Source organism: Hippoglossus hippoglossus, chromosome 7 (assembly GCF_009819705.1).
Source record: "Hippoglossus hippoglossus isolate fHipHip1 chromosome 7, fHipHip1.pri, whole genome shotgun sequence".
NCBI classification, from domain to species: Eukaryota; Metazoa; Chordata; class Actinopteri; order Pleuronectiformes; family Pleuronectidae; genus Hippoglossus; species Hippoglossus hippoglossus.
Genome location: NC_047157.1, coordinates 13,041,282 through 13,062,908, shown reverse-complemented (window position 1 = coordinate 13,062,908; position 21,627 = coordinate 13,041,282). Strand labels below are relative to the sequence as shown.

Here is a 21,627-nt window from a genome sequence, read left to right as displayed (position 1 = left end):
TTAATAAGGGACTTAAAGCTAGAGGAATGAGCAAGGGAGTTGGGTCTTTAAGGGGGTACTTATTTTTCCATCTGGGCTATCCTCCAAAAAAACTGTCAATTAGTGTGTTAAGCTGAAGAGACAAAAAACGTCATTAGTTCTTGCAAAAAGAATAATGGGTTTTAAAGGTTTTGGTTTAGAGGAAGGCCAAAAGCGTAAGAGTGAGTCTTATGTGTTTTTCATTTATTTCCTGCAATTATAAAAGTTTGTAGGAAGGCTTTATTGTTCTAAGGTGCATGACCGAGAAAGAGGACAAATGGGTTGTTTTTGTGAGTAAGTCTGAAGCTTAACTGTCTGAGATAAGACAAATGAAATTATTTGGATTTGAAGCGAATCATATTGTGCACAACATATGTTTTTCAACTTTTATAGTTTCAACCAATGATGCTGTTGATGTCAGCTGTGCTGTTTGACCATGAATAGATGTCTCTGTGTATTGTACAGTACGTCTAATTGTGTATATCAGTGTATTCTGGCTTTCTCTATGCTTTTTTGTTCTGCTTTAGCAAAGTCCCTTATCTGCCATCGGCAGTTATTGTTCAAAAGTAAAATAGAAGCTCAAGAAAACTCTTTCAAGTAGTTAGCATTGGTTGGTTTGGTGGCTTCCCTCCTGTTTCTGAACTTTTGATATTTTTTATCTTGTTTAAAGTTTTTCCACTGAGTAATAATTAGTATCATCATAGAGAAAAGCGGTACTGCTTTTCGCTGGCTGTTGTAATTAATGTTTATTGATTAATTAATTTTCTAGTTTGCTTATTGTGGGCATAGACTTTCAGACCTGTGTGTAACATTGAGCTGTGTATAGAGAATGACAGGAAAAGTCAGTTGTTTGACAAAATTCTTCATTTAAAAAAAATCTTAGCAGCAAGTTCACAACAAAACGGCACATTTGAACATTTCATGCATTTAATCTGGAAAATAATACCAAATCAAGTGAACTTGGCAAAATAGATTGAGTAAAGACTAGACAACAGTCTGAGTATCAGCAGTTCATTAAACTCAGCAACAGGTGCATTTTTATAAATCAGTTAATCGTTACAGTTATTGTAGTATAGCCCCCCCACACTGTACATTTTAATAATTTTTTTGTTATGCTTTCCATTTTCACATATGAATGCTGTATGCTTGTTGCATGAATGCAAACAGTAAAAACGGTATCTACCGAACAAAATCCTGCATGGTATGGGTGTTTTATGGATGTTTTAAGGGGCCATCGACAAAGGCAGGATTTCTCCTTGTACTGCTGATGGTCAGTCTGACTGTTAAAGACAGAGAATCAGTGTGAGATCGGGGCAAAGAGCAAAGAGCACTGTGCACAGCTCTAGAATGAAGCAACGGCACAAAACACCAAGTTCAAGATCTTTTCAGATGTGTAAAAAATTATAACATTATGAAACTGTGACAGGACAAATATAGTTTATATATAGCAGCCAATACGTACACACGTTTACATCGTCTGTCTTTGAATTTTTTGTTTGGCAACTAAAAAAGTAATTTGTATTATTGACATGATCATTTTGACGTCATTTGTATTTAACAGAAATGTCCTCATCATTCTGGTGTTGATTTTAAATAGTTTGTTTCATGTAAGCAAAACAATTATTCGAGATCAACTTTGCAAATATAAGAGCTTTGACTTTTAGCTGCTATTTCTTCAGGAACCTGTGTCATGATAAGTTATTGTGTTAAAGCATAAATCCTAATTCATATCAGCAATATGGCTTTCACATAAAAACTGGTCCAAGGTAGAGTATCATCAATGTGTTAGACCATTTACAGCTAGAAGTATAAAATGTATTTCACCTTGAAGAAATACTTCTGTGTAACTGTGATAAGGTAACCTGTAAATGAGCAGGCTTCTTTTTGTAATGAATAACCTCCTCGCAGACGTCCATTTCAAGTGTTTTTTTACAGCACAAAGTGTGACAGTGGCGCTTAGATGAGGCTTACATAACTATAGAGTGCAAGAGGTCTCAGGCTCTGAGCCCAAAACACGTCATTGACTTGTGCCACACACAACAGGGGATGACTTTTGCATCACAGTGTGAGTGCTAGTAAATGATTGGTTACAGGAGATCCTCCAATAAATTAATTGTTTCCACTTCATGGTTAAGTATGTGCTACTCTTCCAAATCGAGTGCTGGTACTTGGTTATTACACTTTAATAGCTTGCTTGCCAAACTAACGATATATTACTCCATGTGCTGGCTCAGATCAGAGAAGATGAATTGGCTATTAATTAGAGTTGCACTGAGAGGGCACAGGGGAGAGACTACTCATAGCCTTGCAATCAGTGTCAACGGGGGCCCTTTTCTGACTGGGACAGCCAGGGCAGGCCTAGGTCACTGAGTCTCATCATTAAAACCACTGAATCTGGAAGAAGACGCAGCATCAAACATGGCCACCATCTTGTTGAGTCAAACAAAGGACAATAGAGTTTATCATCAGCAGCTGCAATTTCATCTGGTGATTTTAGTCACAAGTGTGGACAGGACGGTAGCGATGCGTGGGAGGTTGTTTGGCTCCAAGAGGTTCCTTAACAAAAGCCTCACGTCCGAAGGTCTTTGAATCGGAAAGTTATGGAGGAAACATTTGACGGGGAAAGATGATTTGTGGGGGAATATTATTGTTTGGCTCACTTTTCTGAATTAGCCCTTTTATCACAATTAATTAAGCTTGCCTATAGGAGATGTTCCATCTTGAGCTCATCCACACAGGATAAATAAGTCAAAGCAGCAGGATATATGTTCTTTTATTGGCTGACTTGATCTCGGAAGCATCTGTAGTGGGGGGAAGCTGTCTCTGTGGTGCGACTTTGTGGAAGAGTCTTTGCCATCACTCACTTTGAATGCTTTTTTTATGACTCGTTTTGTTAAAAACCTCTTTTTTTAATGCAAGGTATCAGGAGTTATGGCCTGTCTATGCAAATTAGGAAATTTTGACAGTTTGTTATTCATGTCATCGCCTTTTTAAACACTTAAAGGCAATAAATTTCACCGTGACAGGCTGCTCCGAAATTGCCACTAAATATTATTAAATATTTTAACAAGTTCCTTGTAAATATGCCTTAAATGTTTGAACGATGGGCAGGAAGAAAAATGGCTTTGCATCAACTTATTAGAGGCTATAAAAGTGGCAGTGATTTATCTTGGATGTGGAGCAACTCAGGCCACCTTTTTTTTGTTTTGCTTATTGTGTTCTCTTGCATTGTCCTGATGTGCTCATTAAAGAGAGACGCATCATGTTAAAAGCCTGCAGCTTCCCTAGTCATGAAAATGTGAGCAGCAGACATTGTTGTACCTGTGCTCCCCGAAAGACAGCGTGATTAATGGCGACAGCATTTTAAAGTTTTAAAGCTCCTCGTACCCATTTACAGTTTTACATTTTGTGATATCACTGCAGTATCGCTTCAGCGTGTTTATCAAGAAATCCAGTTGAAGTAATGCTGCATGGATTTGGTTTCATGTATGTCTGAGGTAAACGTTTTGTTGACTCAGGCAGCTTTTAGCTTTTTATTTTACCTGGCTTTGTTGGTTCAATTTCAAATTTGAATATTTGTTTATGGCTGTTTAAAGGAAGCAAACTCTGTGCAACAAAAAATATTATCTGTCACTGCCTGTCATATTATCTGTCACATTGTAATGTCTCTGTCCTGCAACACTGATCAGCAGATAGGCTGTCATTTCTCAGGATCCCCCCCGCCGCTGCTTCTGTGCTGCTGTATCACTGACAATGATGCTGTTGGTTTGAAATGAATTGAAACTAATTCCTCCGTTGAACTGTGTTAAAGATGAAAATTATAGTTTTTTTGCTGGTAATGTTACAGAACTCTTTAATCAAGAAAGTCAAGCTACTAAGAGAGGATTGAGAAGTGTCTAAAAATAGACTAGTTTCGAGGTTTTCCATTGGCGCAGGCAGAGCATTTAACATTAAACCAGGGTCATACAGAGTAACATCTTGGTTACATGAGGATTTATGTGTTACATTGGGAGATTCCTTCATCTGCCACATTCCAGCCTTTAAATTCAGAAGTCAACCTTTTTTTCCTCACCAGCCTATCATTTTGGGACTTTAAGTGGTTTCCTAATTTATTGCACATAAATTATGATTGAATCCAACTACTTTATTAACTCTTAGGAAGGCAATTGATGTTGGCCAGCACCCACGAAGAGTGAAAACAGAAAAGAAATAAAAAAGGTCAGAGTAGTTTGGCTTTGTACAAAATTACAACACACGACAAAAACCCTATTATTAAAAAAGCTGAAAGAACAGCTACGTTAGTTGTTTTTATATGTAGACACATTGTAACTGAAATAAAAGAGATATCCAAAAGTGTAGTACATATATATATATATATATATATATATATGTATATATATATATATATATATATATTAAAATATACATCTGCTCTAGTGATGCTTTCAGAGCGTAACATTTTGTTCATTATTTGCTTTACATTGTCTCTCCTCTGTGTGATTCACACGTTCTCTGCAGACCTGACTGGCACCTGTTAGCGTACATGTGTTAGAAACTGCTTCTGTTCCTAAGTGTGCCACAAATGCACAGCAAGCACATGGGAAAAAAGCTCAACTGGATCTTGTGGATGATAAACGGTTTTAATATATAAATATATACATTTGGATTTTGAATATTTAATTTATTAACGATAAATATTACCTGCTTAATATCACTTTGTAGACACCATTTACAGTCTACTGAAATATTTAAGTTAGGAATCAGATTAAGATAAATCCCCCCATAGCAGTAATATGCCATCTCTTTGGCTTTCTGGACGTCTCAATCTGTCTGATGCTTACAATCAAATCATGTCTCGTTGCGTTTGCTCCTTTGCAGATATTAGGGTATAAAGAAGGCAACCACGGGTCATTTAATCCTCAGACCTCTCACTGTTTTGGTTAGAAGCCACTACAGTATTCTACAAATCTCTGTGCTGTCTGAGCACATCACTCTTACCGGTTAGTGTGACGTGACGGCTGCCATGTCAGCAACACGGCACATCTCTGTTCCGTCTCTCCGGAGCCCTCTGTGAGTTTTCCCTGGGGTTGGCAGAATACGAGTGCCCCTTGTCTGACTGACTGTAACCTTGCCACCAGCTTGTGTGTGCTTGTGTGTGTTTTTTTCCAACTCAAAAGACTTGAACAATGATGACTCAAGCCACGCAGAGTGCACCTCAGGGAAAATACAGTGGAAATAAAAATAACAAGTGGATTTTTGACTGCAGTCAGATGTGAGAGGAGGTATGCTGGCACTAGGCTAAAAGCCTGAGCAGATTCGCCCCCCCCCCCGCCCCCCAGTTCATTAGATTAGACTGTCTCGTGTTCAGGAAGTGCTGAAAGGCACTGCAGATTGTATCTGCACGAAATACTGTCCTTAGGTCCAGAGACAGTTGCCAGTCCCAGTCTTTGAAATTCCAAAGTAGTTCTCAATCCAGTTAACGCTCAATATTGTGGTTGTCTCTTTGTGCCCCCTCCCTGCAGAGGGTTCTTATTAGAAGGGTTAAGTATGAGGATGTCTGTGTTGGTATTTATGTGGTTGCTCATCGGCACACCGCACATGAATTTCTCTAAATTATTTATTTTCCTGACACCACCATATGGTGCTGTAACGTGTTTGTCTTCGAGCGTGCTGGAGAAATGCAAGATCTACACTGGATTACTTGTGTGTATACATGGGAGACCCTCTTCAAACAATGGGTGTGTTTTTGTTATTTCTTAGGCTGGGTGGGCTCTGTTGATGCAATTCTTTGCAACTCTCTATAAGAGTTCTCATCTCATCTGCTTGAAAGCACAGACAATAAACATAATTAGGCTGAAATGACGTTTAACAGAGATGCGCAGACACCACTTCCATTGGACAGCTGTGGACGGGGCAACAGAACAAGAAGCTCCGAGGGCCCTGGAAAAATGGGGTTCTGATCTTCTTTGAAATGCCACAATTAATTGCTGTGCGTTGTCCCCAATGCAAGGATGATTAAATGTGCTCCTAAACTGCCCTGATTTGTGGGGGCACCTTGCCGATTTTATTTGCCACTGTTAACATTTTCATTCCTGCATTATGCATGGTGCTGTGGGGCAAGGAAGTGCTGCAAACAAATGGCCTGAGGGATCAGCGTAAACAGGGAGAGAAGACGGTTCAGCACTGCCTTCCTCAGCCAGTCTTCACTGACAAACTGCAGCGTGTCTGTGCCTTAACAGTGTGGTTATCAATGTCAGTTACCTTAGATGTTCAAATACTGTGATTTTAACCTACCATAGATTTGTATACTGTAAGGACAAATTTGATGAAAATGAATATCTTTATTAATCTTGATGGATGCACGTCTGAAAGAATATTCCTGTCTTACTAATTGGATATGATTCCTCCTCCTTCAGTGTGTATAGGCTGAGGTCACTTCCACTAGTTAATTCTGACAGCCAAAGCAATGTGGTGCTGGTTCCTTTGTGTTTTGGGATTTTAATTCCTCATTGCAATAATCAGTGACTGATGGAAGCCCTAGTGTTTTATGAAGGCATGCCAAATGACATGTGCTCCCTTTTGAACATGAAACACTTCGAGTAGAAATATGAATTTTCATATTAGAGCCATATTAAGTCTGTGATTAGGATTTACTTGATCTGGGGTCTTGGCTGTTAGAAGTGCAACGCTGCACACATGGCCGTGCCCGAGTTGTCAGCTGTCATGGCATTGGCCCAGAGCCTTACGCTTGGCAGGTCTCCACCTTCTCACCTCAAGCTGACAATGCAAATACATTGAAACAATTTGCAGCCACCGGACAGCTCTGTACACACGCGTTCCATATCGATACAAAAACGTATACGTCCTGGGTAAGTTGATGCTCCTCTTCACAATAACTTGCGGTTTTGACAGTGGAATGAGTTCATTTTAAGTCATAAACCTGTCCGTACTCTCAAGTTCTTGCCGCTATATGCAAATTTTTAACCCAGCACCTTGCCATCAAAACCCTCTGCATAGCATTACCAGTAACTAATGCAGTCTGCAATGGAAAGAGGGCAGATATTGTTTTTTATGGCTTGACCTTTGAAACGTTATTATTTTTTTGATGAATAACTGTTTACCCTGAATGCAGGCATTAAACAAGTTTCCTAAGGTTTAGAGTCATTGCCCCTGACACAAATGGAAAAACAAAAACCCTCTCTTCTCTACGTGAAGTGTGGTGTCTGTGGAAAGTCTCTTTTAGTGGACTGGAGGCTAGTGTTAAATAGGTGGCTACCAGTTCATTAGGATGTCTTTCAGAGCATGAAAAATGACCTTTTCCCTTGTAATTGTTGCCTGAGTTCATAGATAGTTGACTAGAACCAGAGCATACTGTACGCTGACAAGGATCACTGGAAACAATTAGCTGTGCATCTCAGCAGTCGCTTCTGAAGCAATCACCACGTTTTTACACCTTCTCGCTTAAATGCCAGTCTGATTTGATTACATGTGACAGATAAGTTAAGCAAATAAGAAAAAATAAATGAATGTATCAAATGCATTGACCTGCATCTAATGGATAGTATATCCAAAGTGTAACAAAGTGATAACAAAGTGTGACCATGTGGTGTAGCCCTTGATGTTCTGCAGTTTATTTATGGTGAATTCCCTGCATGTGTTTTTATTAAAACTGAAACTGGAATAGATAGTGATCTGTCATGCAATGTGAGCTTTGTAGTGTAAAAAGTTTAAAAGGCTTTTTTTTTGGCTACAAAATGATTAGACTAGATGGTGTGGCTAATGGGTACAGTCCATATTTATCATATAAATACTAGAAAATAAAAAGCTTCTTTCAAGTATAGAAGCATCAATAAGAGTCAAAACACAACAGTGAACAAACACAGGTAAATAAAACTACACCTAAACAATATGCTTCTTTTACAGTTTAAGTGTTTACATTAATAAGCTTTGTGATTACATAAAAACATATGTAAATATATACACAGTCACGTCTCCTTGAAATATATACACATTTGTAGTTGCAATTCTTGGTTGTTGTTTTTTTCATCCATGTTATCCATGGTTCTGTGTCTCCATGCTAAAAAATCACAATGTGCATATAACCAGTATGTCACCAGTATATCTTATTTCAATCAGATATTAACATAGACCTAGAGTCTTGGTGCAGAATATTTGTGTCCCCTGTGGAAAACGTCTAAAGTCAGTCAGTGTTCATGTTAATCTTGCAGTGTATCTTCTCATATTCCTCTTAAGTAACAGCTCGGATAAAAACATTAAAATATGCAACAGTTCTAGATTACTGTTCTGCTTTTGAATCTTCATTGCTGTCATCAGAAATTTCCCTCCTTCTCTGTGGTGTTTTGATAAAGCAAGTGTGGTTGAAGAGAGCAAATATTTAAGGTATCTGCAAATGTGATGCACATCTGTCAAACAGCCCAAGGGTGAAAACCAGCACATAACAAGGCAACAAATGCTGATCTGGGACTTCTCTGCGGCAAAATAAAATATGGCTCAAGTTTTCATTAAGGTGCTATTGATTAGCTTTTCCTGGCAATGAATTATGGACGACATTAAATAAAAGGGAAAATATTTTTATGACTTTGCTTAGGCCATGCCAGATTCCCCCTTTGCCTCTTATATGCTCGCCCTGACAGGCATTTTGTTTTCTCTCAAATTCTTGTGGTTTTTGTGAGACTTGGACAAAAAAAAAAAAGTAATTTCACTTTAATTAGCTATCATATTAAATAGGTACGTTTAAAACAATTAGGAATACAGGGCTTAAAACTGAATCTAAATTTTATAATTCTGAAACTGATTAGGAAATAATTGAGATAGTGTCAAAATGTCCATATAAAACAATCTTTATCCAGGTGGCCGCTTTCTCTTTGCATGCTCAGTATATGCTACACTACTATTTTTATGGAAATGTATGTGTAGATCTGAATGCCCAAAGTTTCTGCCTGCCTGACTTAATCAATAAAACAGTTTCTATATACTTCAACTTGATTACTGTAAAAAATATATTTTAGATATAATTGATACAGAATCTTGAGGTATCTGGGCCGATTTCTGATGTTAGCTTTACTGAAGCCATTTGAATGTGTGAAGAAACATCTTTAAGCCCAAAACAGAACGTCTATTTACATACGTATGATGCCTCAGAAACCTTTGATTACAGATTTACAGTCCTTTTCTGTAGATTTCTGCTACTGTTACTATTTTATCTCACTCAACATCTTCGTAACTGTTGCTGCACCGTCACCATCTAACTCATGAAGCACCGCCCCTTGTAGCCAGGACGAGTGAAAAAAAGAAGAAGTATGTTCAGTTTGGTTTTCTGTGTAGATGTTGTCTCCCTGCCACACGTGTTGGAAGTTGGTGGTGAGGCAAAAGTCTTTCAATTTGAACATTCAACGTGTATCTTTTCCACGGGGAAAATCTAGAATCACAAACTTATTTTCTCTTTCTCTGTGTCATTCACAGCCACATAGACACAGCAACAGTCATTTTCCCTCGGCATACACAATCTTGGCATTAGTTTTGAGTTTACTGTGAATCATTGGAATGTACTGACTGTTGGTGTTGAACACTTTTATTATAATAATTGCATCTCTTGACAGTAAATAATAGTTCAACTCGTCCGTCCTGTTCTGTGTTCTGAGACATGTTTTGTCTTCCTGGGTGTACATTTTTTTTTAACTTTTTTTTTTTCATTCTGAGCGGTGACTCAGTAACCCTTTTTAAAGTGGCAACCGGGAAGATTTCTGTCTTTCAGTTGCTGGTGGTTTAAGCAAACATGGTTTATTACTATATGTACGGTATAAGTCTCTTAAGCAGCTGGACACAATTGAAAGGAGTTGGTCACCTCTATTGGTTGGATTGGTTGCAGCTCTTCATCAATCAGCTCACTGTGGCTTCCCCCCTATTGTTCCATTACTTCCTGCAAAGCTTCAAACTGATTCACTGTGACAAAAGACACAGAATAATTAAAAAAGTATGATCCTGGCATGTGCACTGTGTTTTCAGAGGAATGCAGCCGCACCTACAGCACATGTTGTATGATCTCTTATGTTCTTATAGTGGGGTAATGATACATTCATAGGGAGATTTGGAATTAAAAGCTGCTCACATCAAAAGCACAACACTCCCTTTTGAAGCAATCAAACTAGTTCCTGTGTGAACTGAGTACAGGTCTAAATACTTCAGTTACAGTTCTATAGACATAGATTATTGGATAATTATTTGCTTTGTCCACTGATCACAGCCAATGTATATGTTTTTACACCATTTTATTTATCACGCCTTTACAGTTTTCAGCTGGAAATGTGCTGTTGTGTAATCTTTCCTTTGATGGTATACTCGTACAGCTACTCTACCAGAGCCCTCCCTTACGAAACATTTAGACCTTAAAATATGAAAATATCTGCCATTGGTAGGTACAAAGAAAATGAAGGAACATGCATAAACTTGGATATTGGTGTAGCCCCTTCTTCAGCTGGATCCATTTACAGAACACATATGCTGTATTAGACATTACTGCATGGGAGAGCAGTGGAGTAAGAACTCACTGAGATGAATGATATGTTTTCAAACAGACGACTGTTTCATTGTTTTAGATAATTTACAAGGTAAAAGGTTTTGAAATCTGACTTTGGTAGTTTATTAAGTTGCCAAATAATGACAATGAATTGACGGAGGGAAAAGTCTGGTATGAGTTGGTGCAGTGCATGGTTAATAGGAAATCTTTTGGATGTGACAGTGCTTTATAAAGGAACATGATGACTGCTAGCTTCTCCTCAGTGTTCAGACTGTAGGCACTTAGTGCGCCAGGTGTTTTGCCCAAGATCTTTCCATAAGACAAATGGAAAAGTGCCATATCCTTTAAACATCCCATTAATATGTCTTATAAGACTCACCACAACTGAGCTCCAAAAGGTACGTTTTATTACAGTTTCTCGTCTTTGTCAGACATAGCTTCCAGTTTACGTTTTCAGGTAATTATAGCGTTGTGCACACTAGAGTGGCACAAATTAGCACTTTGGGGGAAGAATCAGTTGGCTGGATGCCCATCATTGCCTGTATGGCCTGGACATGATAAACACACATGCACAAATGCCTGTAAAGGGCCCCCAAAGTGTGTGTCAACATTTTAATAGAGGATGTGTCTTGGCTCCGCACGACTTTGATTCAAGACTGAATCAATAACGTAAATGCCTTTTAGCACTGTTACAGGGCAGTTTTTAATGAAAATGAAGACGGCTCAGTGCTATTATCTCTTCTGTTTTTCTACATTAATAATATTGTGCTTTCATTATAGGTGAATAATTTTTTTGTAAAAGCAGGTCATCATGTACGTAAGTGGAAATAGATAGGAGACACAATTGGACTCATCCACATTATGTTGGATGAGCTCCAAACACACACAATGTTGTTCAAGGATGTTCTGACCTGAAACTTCTGGGTTAAGTATCTTTTCACGTAGTGTACCTGGTTTCTTTGCTTGGTTTGAAATGCACTGGGAAAAAAACAAAATAATATTACAATAAAGAATCAAGTGTGAGGCGAGCGTCAGAGTCTTTAGACCTTGTCTGTGCATGTGCTTAATGTGCAAAGAATCATGAAAGAGGTTTGATGTGGTCCGAAGAGTTTTTCTATCACACACGCCATGACAGAGGACTTATGGCTTTGCTGTATCCTCTGAGCCAATGCTCGTGGTAGGAACTGCGGAAGGGAGAGCAGCGATTCCGCCTTATTACATGTGGAATTTCCTCCCAGCTGATTGAAGTATCAGCATATTGATGCCATATTCCCTCCCACAAGAGCCAGGAGTTTTAATAATTTGCAGAATGAAGGGGGCAGATGAGAGGCTATCAAAGTCACGTACGTTTGTTTAATCTCTAGCGCTGCCATTCACCGAATTCCCTCGAACAAGGAAGCCGTTTATACTTCTTAGCAAGAAGCAATGTTGAAAGCAGACAACTAAAGCCACATTAGACAGTTGGCATTAATGTACTCTGTGGATATACTGTATAGTAATCAATACATGCCAAGAAATACTATATGTACTACATTTACAGTATGATCATGTGGAGGAAAAATAATAATAAGTAATCTCATGTCATTTAGCTGTTCTATGCAAAGTTAATGTAATCCTCTAATGTTTAGTGTAACGCATCAATCATGCAAAAATCTATTGTTGCATTAGCCTTGAAAGAACAATAATAATAAAAATGCTATAATGGTTTTAGCTTCCTTTCCATAAATCATGCTCGGAGGCTGGGGAGGGGGCATCTTAACTTGCCATTTCAGCTCATCTGAGCAGCTGAAGGGATGCTGAATACTGATATGATATTGAACAATAACCGGAGCTGCAGTTGGTCACTTTCAACCTGAAGTGGTTTGAAATACTGCACGACACAGTCAGTCGCTGCCTCTAACCGCAGCTGACCCAACACCTTCCGCAGTGACATAAAGCAGTTTTCTGTTCCACAGCCACTCAACTAGGGACTGTAAATCAACAGTAAATGCATAAAAACAGTGCAAGGCAGAAGATTTATTGTAACACTGCAAATCCTTTTAAACAAATATTAAAATAAGACCCAAATCAGCCAGAACGTCGTATAACAGGTCATGCTCGCTTCAGTTTTGAGCCGGGGCCGCGGCGGTTGACAGGCTGTCTGAATTTACATCGATATTAACATTTGATTAATAACACAGCTTTCACTCTCAAGACTGGTCATGTTCTAAGTGTATAAATCTGTGATGTATGAACAAAATGCAAATAGAATCAACACATGATTGGAGCACATTGTTCTTTTCAGTGGTTAAACAGCACATTAGGACACGTATGTGATTGTAAATGCACAACAGTTAAAGCAGATCTCCTGTTAAATAACGAATCATTATACAAACAGTCATGTAGCAGATATTGCGAGAGAATTGATGAAGAGCACAGCTTTCAGATTTGATAAGTGCATTTCTACCATGTGGTTTCAACCTGGGACCATCACGAGAGCTCGTCAGAGAAGCGCTCAGAGTGCTGCCTGGAGAGGCTTTTCGATTTCACTGAGAATGCACTCGTACTGGGAAGTGGGTGGAGAAGATAATTCTCCAAAAGAGGAGGAAAAAAAGAAAGAAACTACAACATTAATAAACCTTTTTAGTCGGCATAATCATTCATTTTGAACCTAAACTGAACAGAGCAACAAAACAAATCATTTTTGGGGAGAGAATACATGTATTTTAATGCCCTCAAGCAAAACTAATTAAAGACGACACCTCATTTGCATAAATAAGCATTATAATTTGCATGCAGGCACATGGGAATAGAGTCAGAAAAGAAAGCAATATTTTGCAGTCTGCTAATTTCATTTTATTCAGGATTTAAGCTTAATAAAGATTCATTTTGGAGGGGAAAGGAAAATAATCAAAGGGGAAATTTGAACTATCTCCAAAGATGCAGCAGCCTTCCATTCAAAGGGCTCTCTCTGAGTCACCAGATGACTCCTAATCTGGAGTGGCACTTCCTGGCCCGGCTCCAACACCAACTCCTTGAAAGGTAAAAAAAATTTTAGAGCCCAATTTATTAGTATGCAGTTCTGGCATCGGGTAGAGAATTAATGGCGGTGACTGATAATGACTGTAATCGTGGCACAAATGGGGTGTTGAAATAGCAAACAACGGGCACAAGGCATGTAATGGGGATTTTATTAATTACCCGAGGTCCCTAGCATGAGCAGTCTCCAGGATTTACTGTGGCCATGCCAGCCGGTCGAGGAGGGGTTGGCCAGTCTAATCCGACAATGAAAGGGTCACTACAGAGACTGCGGCTTGGGGCGAAGGGGAGTATGGCGGCACGCGGCTGCACTTGCTTGAAAACTGCTCTATAATATAATGAGAGTTACTAGTATTGAAAAGATGAGAGGGGCTGTATTCATTTGATTTATTTATTAGGGGGCCTGGATCATGTCAAACATAAGAATCATGTCTTTTCGGTGAAAAGTCACGAAGCGCTGGACTCGAGCACAAATTAGCTCGTACATCAAGTGTTAAATTGCATGAAAACAAGAAAACACGTCAAAAGACCTGAAACGATTCAGATGAATTACTGTGTTTATTTAGAGTATTTTGATTAAGATGTATGTAGTGAATGCAGTTGCCTACAATTAAATAATCTCCTTCTATATCCTTTGGTGGCTATTAGAAAAAGAAATCAACATATGGTAGCACTGCCAGGTAGGGTAACCCATTCACACATCAACTCATCAACAAGAGAGGATTGATTAAAAGTCCTTTTTATTACTCGCTGCATCCTTAATGGACGCTAGACTTTCAAAATGGAAGAAACAATTAGAGTTTTACTGCTTTGTGGGCACTACTGATTTATATAAATCACTGCACGGGTGTAAATTTTCCAATAAAAGACTGAACCACTCCTAGCATACATAATCAACATGTACACACTTGGTGTTCACTCTAGACTCGCACAATCTCTTTACATTGGTGGGACTCAGCAGTCACACCAGTTCAACCTCACTCAATCAACAGATTGGGTGCGCTTGATGGTATTTCTAAACTGTTTCTATATGCTTTACCAGTGCTAATCATAGCCGGGGCTTTAGGCCCAAAAACACATGTCCCCGAGGCAAACAAACATGGCTACGACTACTTATATTTCAATGCTGTGTAATCCATAACATGTATGAAGATGAAATGAGAGTTCGCTTGAGTTCATTTACAGAGCCTTGGAGGGGTTTCCCCAATAAAATGTAGTTCGTCCAGACATGCGAGAACACTGTCATTCCATCGGATGTGGAAAACTATTGAGCTGTGTGTAATCCAATGCCAACTGCAACGACTGCTGACATACAGTGTGATGTAGCTGATACAGATTCTTGAAATTTTCCACGATAAAGGCAAACAGCCAAATCTAAGCCTGTTGTTGTGACGCAGTTGTTGTGTGGTCACTGTGATACCCTCCACTGGAGCATGAAACAGGTGGAGCCTTGCTGCTCCCTTAAAGTACCACTCCCTGTAATATAGTCAATAACCTGAGTTTAAAATAGCATTTTAAAATTGCCTGGGTACCTAGATGCAATTAAAGTGACACTCCACCCAAAAATCTATCTTTAGTGCATCAAATAACAACCCTGTGTTGGCTGGAAGGGTCAGTGTAAAAAGTTTTTATCTGTGTAAAGAAAGCAGCTGTGGTCAGGCTGTATTCATATCAGTCACAGTTGCTCATAATGGTGGAAGTTTTCACAGAAGAAAAATGGTATTAAAACTTTTATGTAACAGAAAACCAAAGTTTCAGCATGACCTGCAAAACAAGGGGGTTGTGGTAAGCAATCAAATGGAGGAAGGACAATTTCCCCTCAATTTAAAAACTTTATAAACACAATTGAGATTTATCGTAATCTGAGTTAATAGCCTTTTTTAATTCTTTAAAAAAACTTTCATTAACTATATGCCCCCCCCCAAAAGAAAAATCTAATAAATTTTAATATGGCTCTAAAATCTCTACAAAGTTTTGGGAGAAGCCAAAAGTAAACAGGTGACCTGACACACTGAGAGAAATTCAAACAAGCTATTATTTAAATCTATTAAAAAATGCCCTGAGAGTTTAGAAGGAAAGGCTTGTTCAGATTCTTTCTGTGACACACACACACACACATAAAAAGTTAGGTGAGCCATTCAGACGAAGTGTAATGATGAACCTGGATGACTTGTTGCTCAAGTCACATTGCGTGACAAAGGTGTGTATATTGTATAGTATATTTATCTCATACTTGTGCCCAAGGGCAACTGTTGGTAAGGTAACCCCCGAAAATCTCACCATTCAGGTTCACATTGGCTGTTTTTGTCGCACACCTGCTTTATGACATAGTGCTCAAAACAAAAGCATTTTATCTTTTTATATGGCAGACTTACAGCTCAACTTTCATAAATTCTTTTTTGAGTTTCCATGAGTACAGTGAGTGACCATCAATGAAATCATAATTTCCAATCTGTGGGGCGCCATAAAAACCGCTGAGTGCCGAAGTTGCGTTTCACAGAAAAAAACACCCTATCCTCCTTCTGTGCTTATAACATTTGATTTGCAACAAAATAAGCACCAATTAACAGGGACACTTTATGTTTGAGTAAAGTCTCCTCGTGAGCGGAATTCGTTTAATGAGACATTTTCATCACACAGCAAATGTTTATGAAACATCACCTGATCAAACGTCTCCACGTGGGCGTAGTGTTCACAGTCACTGAACAGTTAACACATTTCAGCTCCTGTGATTACTGTTTTATCACCAAAATCAAAATATGCACTTTTTCAGAACCTTCCCTCATTCACATGTTCTGACAAGGCCTTCACAAGTGGCTTGGCCCTGGGCTTGTGTTTATAGTATTACTGTGTACTTTAGTGTACCTTGTTTTCACTTAAACATCGTTTCTTAAGGGGATTGTAGGAATTTTCTCCCCATATAAAAACAAGTGGGAAACACACACCAATGCCAGCGGATTGTCAGTACATTCCTTCCACTACCTTGCATTACAATGTTAGGTCTTGTAAATATTAATGTGCCAACATTTTTTCACAGTAAGAGATCCATACTGTTCATGCATAGAAATTGTGTAGAAAATAGTGCTAAATGACTTGTAGCATTTCCTACACGTTTGTGCTTAACTGTCCCAGAAGTATGAGTCAAATACCAGATTTACTTGGGAGATACCCATGTTCCTGAAGCTTTTTGTTTTTTACCTGTACCTGTTCCATGGGTGTGTACATTGTTTTTCTCAAGTTGTGAGATCATGTGTGAAAAATGCATTGAAAAACAGTCATGCTGCAACGTATCGAAACCTGTTTTTACGCAATGATCAAGATATTTTAAAAATCAGCCCCATCTTAAAACACACAATGAATGTTCCTCTCTGCTCGTGTTTGTTTTGTTCCTCCTCTTGTCCTGCCTCTGAGGTGAAAGGGAGAGACTTTGAAACTAAAGTTGGCAACATTCCTTGGCAGTGAAACACACAGAAGTATCACCTTATTGCTCAGCTTTTGAACACATGAAAAACACAAAGAGCTAAACCAGATGTTCAAGTTCTGATCTGAGAACAGATTGCATGTATAGCTAGAAAAGTGTCGGCGTATATTACTTGAATAAATGTTCACTCATTTGATTTTTTTTGTAGTGGTGCCAAAGGAGTCATTAGTTTCTAGGATGTTGTGTACGTTTGTGTTTCTGTGCTCTGTGTTTTATCTTAAACATGTATGTTGGTTGTTCTGTCTATTTTAAAGTAGAGTGTATTCCAGCCATCACTAGATATGGTAAACACTAAACCTGCTGTTAATGTAGTAAAATCACTTCAGCTGCCAGTTTTTTGTCCTGAACGTTATCCCCGACAATGTGCATAAAAAACAATAAATGTAATAAAAAGATTTTCTAAGGAATACAGTTTTATGAATCTGCTATAAACAGGAAAACAGATATGTCCCGACTTTTACCTGAACCCACTATGAATAAGTTTAGTGCTAGTCGGAAGTAGGAGTCCCGTGGGTGTTGAGGAGGAGATCCCTCTGTGTTCCAGAGGTGTCTCAGACAGGCATGTTGCCTCACCTGGTCCTGTGTTTACCTCAGATGGTAGGATTAGGAAGAAGCCATGTGGAAGATATGACTCTAATCCACCGTGCCTTTACTTGGCATTCAGACACGGCTTTCGGCAACACTTCCGCTCGCCTAAAAGGTAGAGCAACACCCTCAAGGAATGTAAGAAATATCAAGAGTGTTTTGAGGCTGTCAGAGCGTGATACGGCAATATTTTGACAGGCACACAGGGCACAGTGTGCCTTGTGGAGGAGGGTCGCAGATGGACTGTTAGGGGATCAGTGAGAAGGGGAGTTATTATAGGGTATTATAGTTCTCCAGCAGTCATTAACCAACTGAAATATTCAGCTGCACAAGATGGATCAGTGCTTCCTATACTGTTAAACACAGGGAATAGATGAGCTCTAGACTTGTTTCTGGCCCCTTTACCATCTTACTGCAATTAAACTCCATGAAAGAAAAGACAAATATTTTTCCTGGAGAAAATATATTTCTTAAAGTTTAAGTTATTTTGATCTAAATCATCTAAACAAATGTGCCAAAATTAACTGGCCTTTAAATGACGATTTAAACCTTATACGGATAAACATGTATGATTCTTGGCACATTGGTTCATGCCAGCATTTTACAAGTTAAGTAAAATATTTAACAACAAATATTCACAGTACTTTTCTGTCTGCCTACGTATTTGGCAATGTCTGTCTGTTTTTGATGGGGGATAGTTAAATGTTATGTTGATGAAACTACAGATCAGGTTTGGTATTTTGTTTAATGTTTGGAGTAAAAATGTTTTGATAAAACAGTGAAATATTTCATTTAGTGGATTATTTGTTGAAAAAATTACACCACGGCTATAAACCGTGAATAATACAGACATTGTTTAGGAGGGCAAACCCCCATCCTGCTTTGTTTGATAACAGAATGTAACTTCTCACCCATGTTGACGTTAAGAAGACCTCTTGTCAAGCCAACTTTCCTTTTTTATGAATGTGCGCTCGTCAGCACCAGAAATACCAGTGAGTTAGGCTAATTAATAATTTTCTGTTGATGTACAACGCTGCTTAACTAGCTGGGGGAACAGCCACGGCAGACGACCCCCCAACACCACCCCCCCACCCCCACTCCTAATGCTTCTTGCTAATCCCCGGATGTTTTTAATAAAATTAAATATATAACCTTGACCAGAGCAACGCATAATAACATTCTGCACAGGCACGCAGAAGTTAATGTGCAAGGAAAAAAGGTTGCGGGTAATGCTAATGTTAGCCACAATGTCATATTGGCCAACCAATATGTCTTTGTTTACCCTCAGATGCTGTGATCCTGAATGACATTATTCTTAATTTTGACGGTTTTCTTTTTACTTTCAGACCAATCAACTAAATTTAAATATCTCTTTTATCGAACCAACTAAGTTGATCTGGCTCTGTGACGCTGACTCTGACGTAAAGAACAGTGCTCCCAAATTTTGTGTTCATCGCCAGAACTTGGTGAAAAAGATGTTTGAGGACGTCGAGGCAGAATCAAAGCCTAACATCGCAGTCTTGATTGCGTGGGAAGCAGATACAATTAGCTTCTCTCTGACTTCGTAGCTGTATTTTGCGTTTTTGGTCTGAGGACTCGCCCTTGATGTCCTAACCACATCACCGCCTCCATCACCACTGGTTGAAAACGAAACTCTTATTTATCCAATGTGCTGATAATTAAGCTGTTCTCATTAGGCATATAATTGGAAATGTAATTAGCATTAGTAATAATTATTGCATTTAATACCTTTTCTCTTTAGTTATCAGGCTCATTCAAACTGGTAATTAGCAGTCATGAGAATTTCATACTTTTGTCCTAATTCATTTTGGTAAACCAAATATTTCTGTGGTATTTTACTGCACATCAATACATCATTACGACATTAATTTAGATCTTTCAATAAATATTATTACTTATTTAAAGAGCCGGAAAACCACAACTACAGTTTTTTTCTCTAGAACTGAAGCTCTACTTTACTTGTCGACTAGCAAAAGGAAGAGTGGGGTCTTAATTTTGAGAAAAACAAATTGTTAGTCATGGCAGCTTTAAAGATGACATGTTTCATTTGCTTGTCCTTCGTAGATCAATCCCCTCTTCTTCCTCTGCCTTCTCCTGCCAGCTGTGGCCATAACGTGGGATTCTCCCTTGGTCACACGAGGATGAAAGACAGAGTCAATACTTGGTTTTCCCCTGTCAGACTTCAATTTTCTACATTTGTCTGTAGAAGAGGCAGCATTTCCACATAGAAAAATTGTTCTCACAAGATTAAAGCTTGTCATTATTCAGGTACAGATTGTGCAAGAAATAAATTTACATCACCTAGTAAATATTAGAGTAAACATAGTTTTCATTTAATCTTCTTTAAGCAACGATTTTCTGCTGATTTGTCTGGATTTGAGATGTGTGTGACTTTGTGTAACTGCTTTGAAGATTCATTCATTTTCGCCCAAGCTGCTATTGGTCACGTTAGCAGTGGCATCCTTGGTGCAATCTGGTCAAATACTCTGTGCTTTAAATCTCTCATTTCAAAGAAACGACATGTGATGGTAAACAGCTGTTTTATGTTTATCTACAGAAAATAGATGGCAGCAGAGTGAGCATTGCCCAGACGCGATAACTCCTCAGTGGACTCAGCTCCGGCACAGATTTTTCAACAGAAAGGTGAGTCTCAAAATTATATTTGTGTGCGGTTGTACATGGTATACTAATATTTACTGTATATTTAGTTGCTAGTGCAGTGCCCGTTCTAAACCTGCCTGCTTGGAATGGCCTGTGCTCTTGTCCTGTGTTAATGCTCTGGAGCTATTAGTGAGTCCTCCTCAAACAGTTCTACACTATACTGTCCAATCTTTTTGTTTGGGTGCTGGACGTTGTTTGCAGAGCTTTTTGAAAACAGTCTATAGTGCAGAGTGAAGTAAGAAAACCTTGTGTTCATCCTACCCGGATTATCTGCATGAAGATTTTATCGGCAATGTTTCAAATTTCACCAAACTCAGCACTGCACTTCCTCGGGCAAATTACAATGCACATGCTAAGTGTGAAGCCGATTAGATGAATGGTTTGCAAGATGTGCGTTCCACGTACAGACAGGCGTTTGTGGATTTAGTAGGTAGATGTATTCACTAGCTAAGAAGATGAAATGAAACTAAATGCTTTGTAATTAATTTGTTTTGAGCCGCATTTCACACATTTACTATTTCTTTTTCTGTCCATGGGAAACAAATTATTGGAATCGTTGACTTGACTTTCAGAAAACACTAAATGTGGCCAGTAATGTGCAGTATTGGTGTCACCGCGCCATGTTGAAGCTACACCTCCGTTTCCTGGAACAACTTAATTGTCTCAAACATGCACGCAAGCAGCACGCACGAGTCATGATACCCCAAGGCCTAGATTAATTAAGCTATGAAAACCCATGAGCAGAGAGCATTCAGCAGGTGCCTGTTTGCCTTGGTATGGGACTTGTTTTTGGCAGTGGTGCAGTGGCTCATTATAAATCTATAATTAAGTTACAATTTTATTTGCTTTTTTTTAACATTCTGTCATAGGGGATCAACATGGCTTAAACCCTGATTCTGTTAAGTGCACTCTTGGCTATATTGCTATTGTATCATCTATTCTTCCTCAGGAATTATACTTTGACAAATATGTGAATAAGAGGCTGAGAGTGATACTGTGTGTGTGTGACAACCGCTGGTTGTTACCCTGTGCCTCCTACAGGTGTTCTCGCTCTCCACTCGCTGTCGAGGAACATCTCGTAGTTCTCAGTATCTCTTGATTTGTACTTAATCCAAAACAAGCTGATTTGCGCACACCTCCCTCCCCATCGTTGCACAAAAACAAACATCGCGCTCTCCCGCTGGTTGAAGGGACGGTCCTCGGAACCCCCACGGTTCAGCTCATCCCATGTTGGGGATGTGCTGGCAAGGCTAAGTGAACAGGGTGAGGCGGCTCTCTCAGGGCAGCGTCTGTTGTTTTGAGTCAC

General features: G+C 38.9%; 1 long non-coding RNA gene across 1 annotated transcript in view; it reads left to right on the top strand.

The window, feature by feature from the left end:
- LOC117764406 overlaps positions 1-21,627 on the top strand; it is a 73,466-nt gene that overhangs the window by 10,452 nt on the left and 41,387 nt on the right. Inside the window, exon 3 of the long non-coding RNA XR_004614388.1 lies at positions 20,218-20,303. This is a non-coding gene — a long non-coding RNA (uncharacterized LOC117764406). The remainder of the gene's footprint in view (positions 1-20,217; positions 20,304-21,627) is intronic.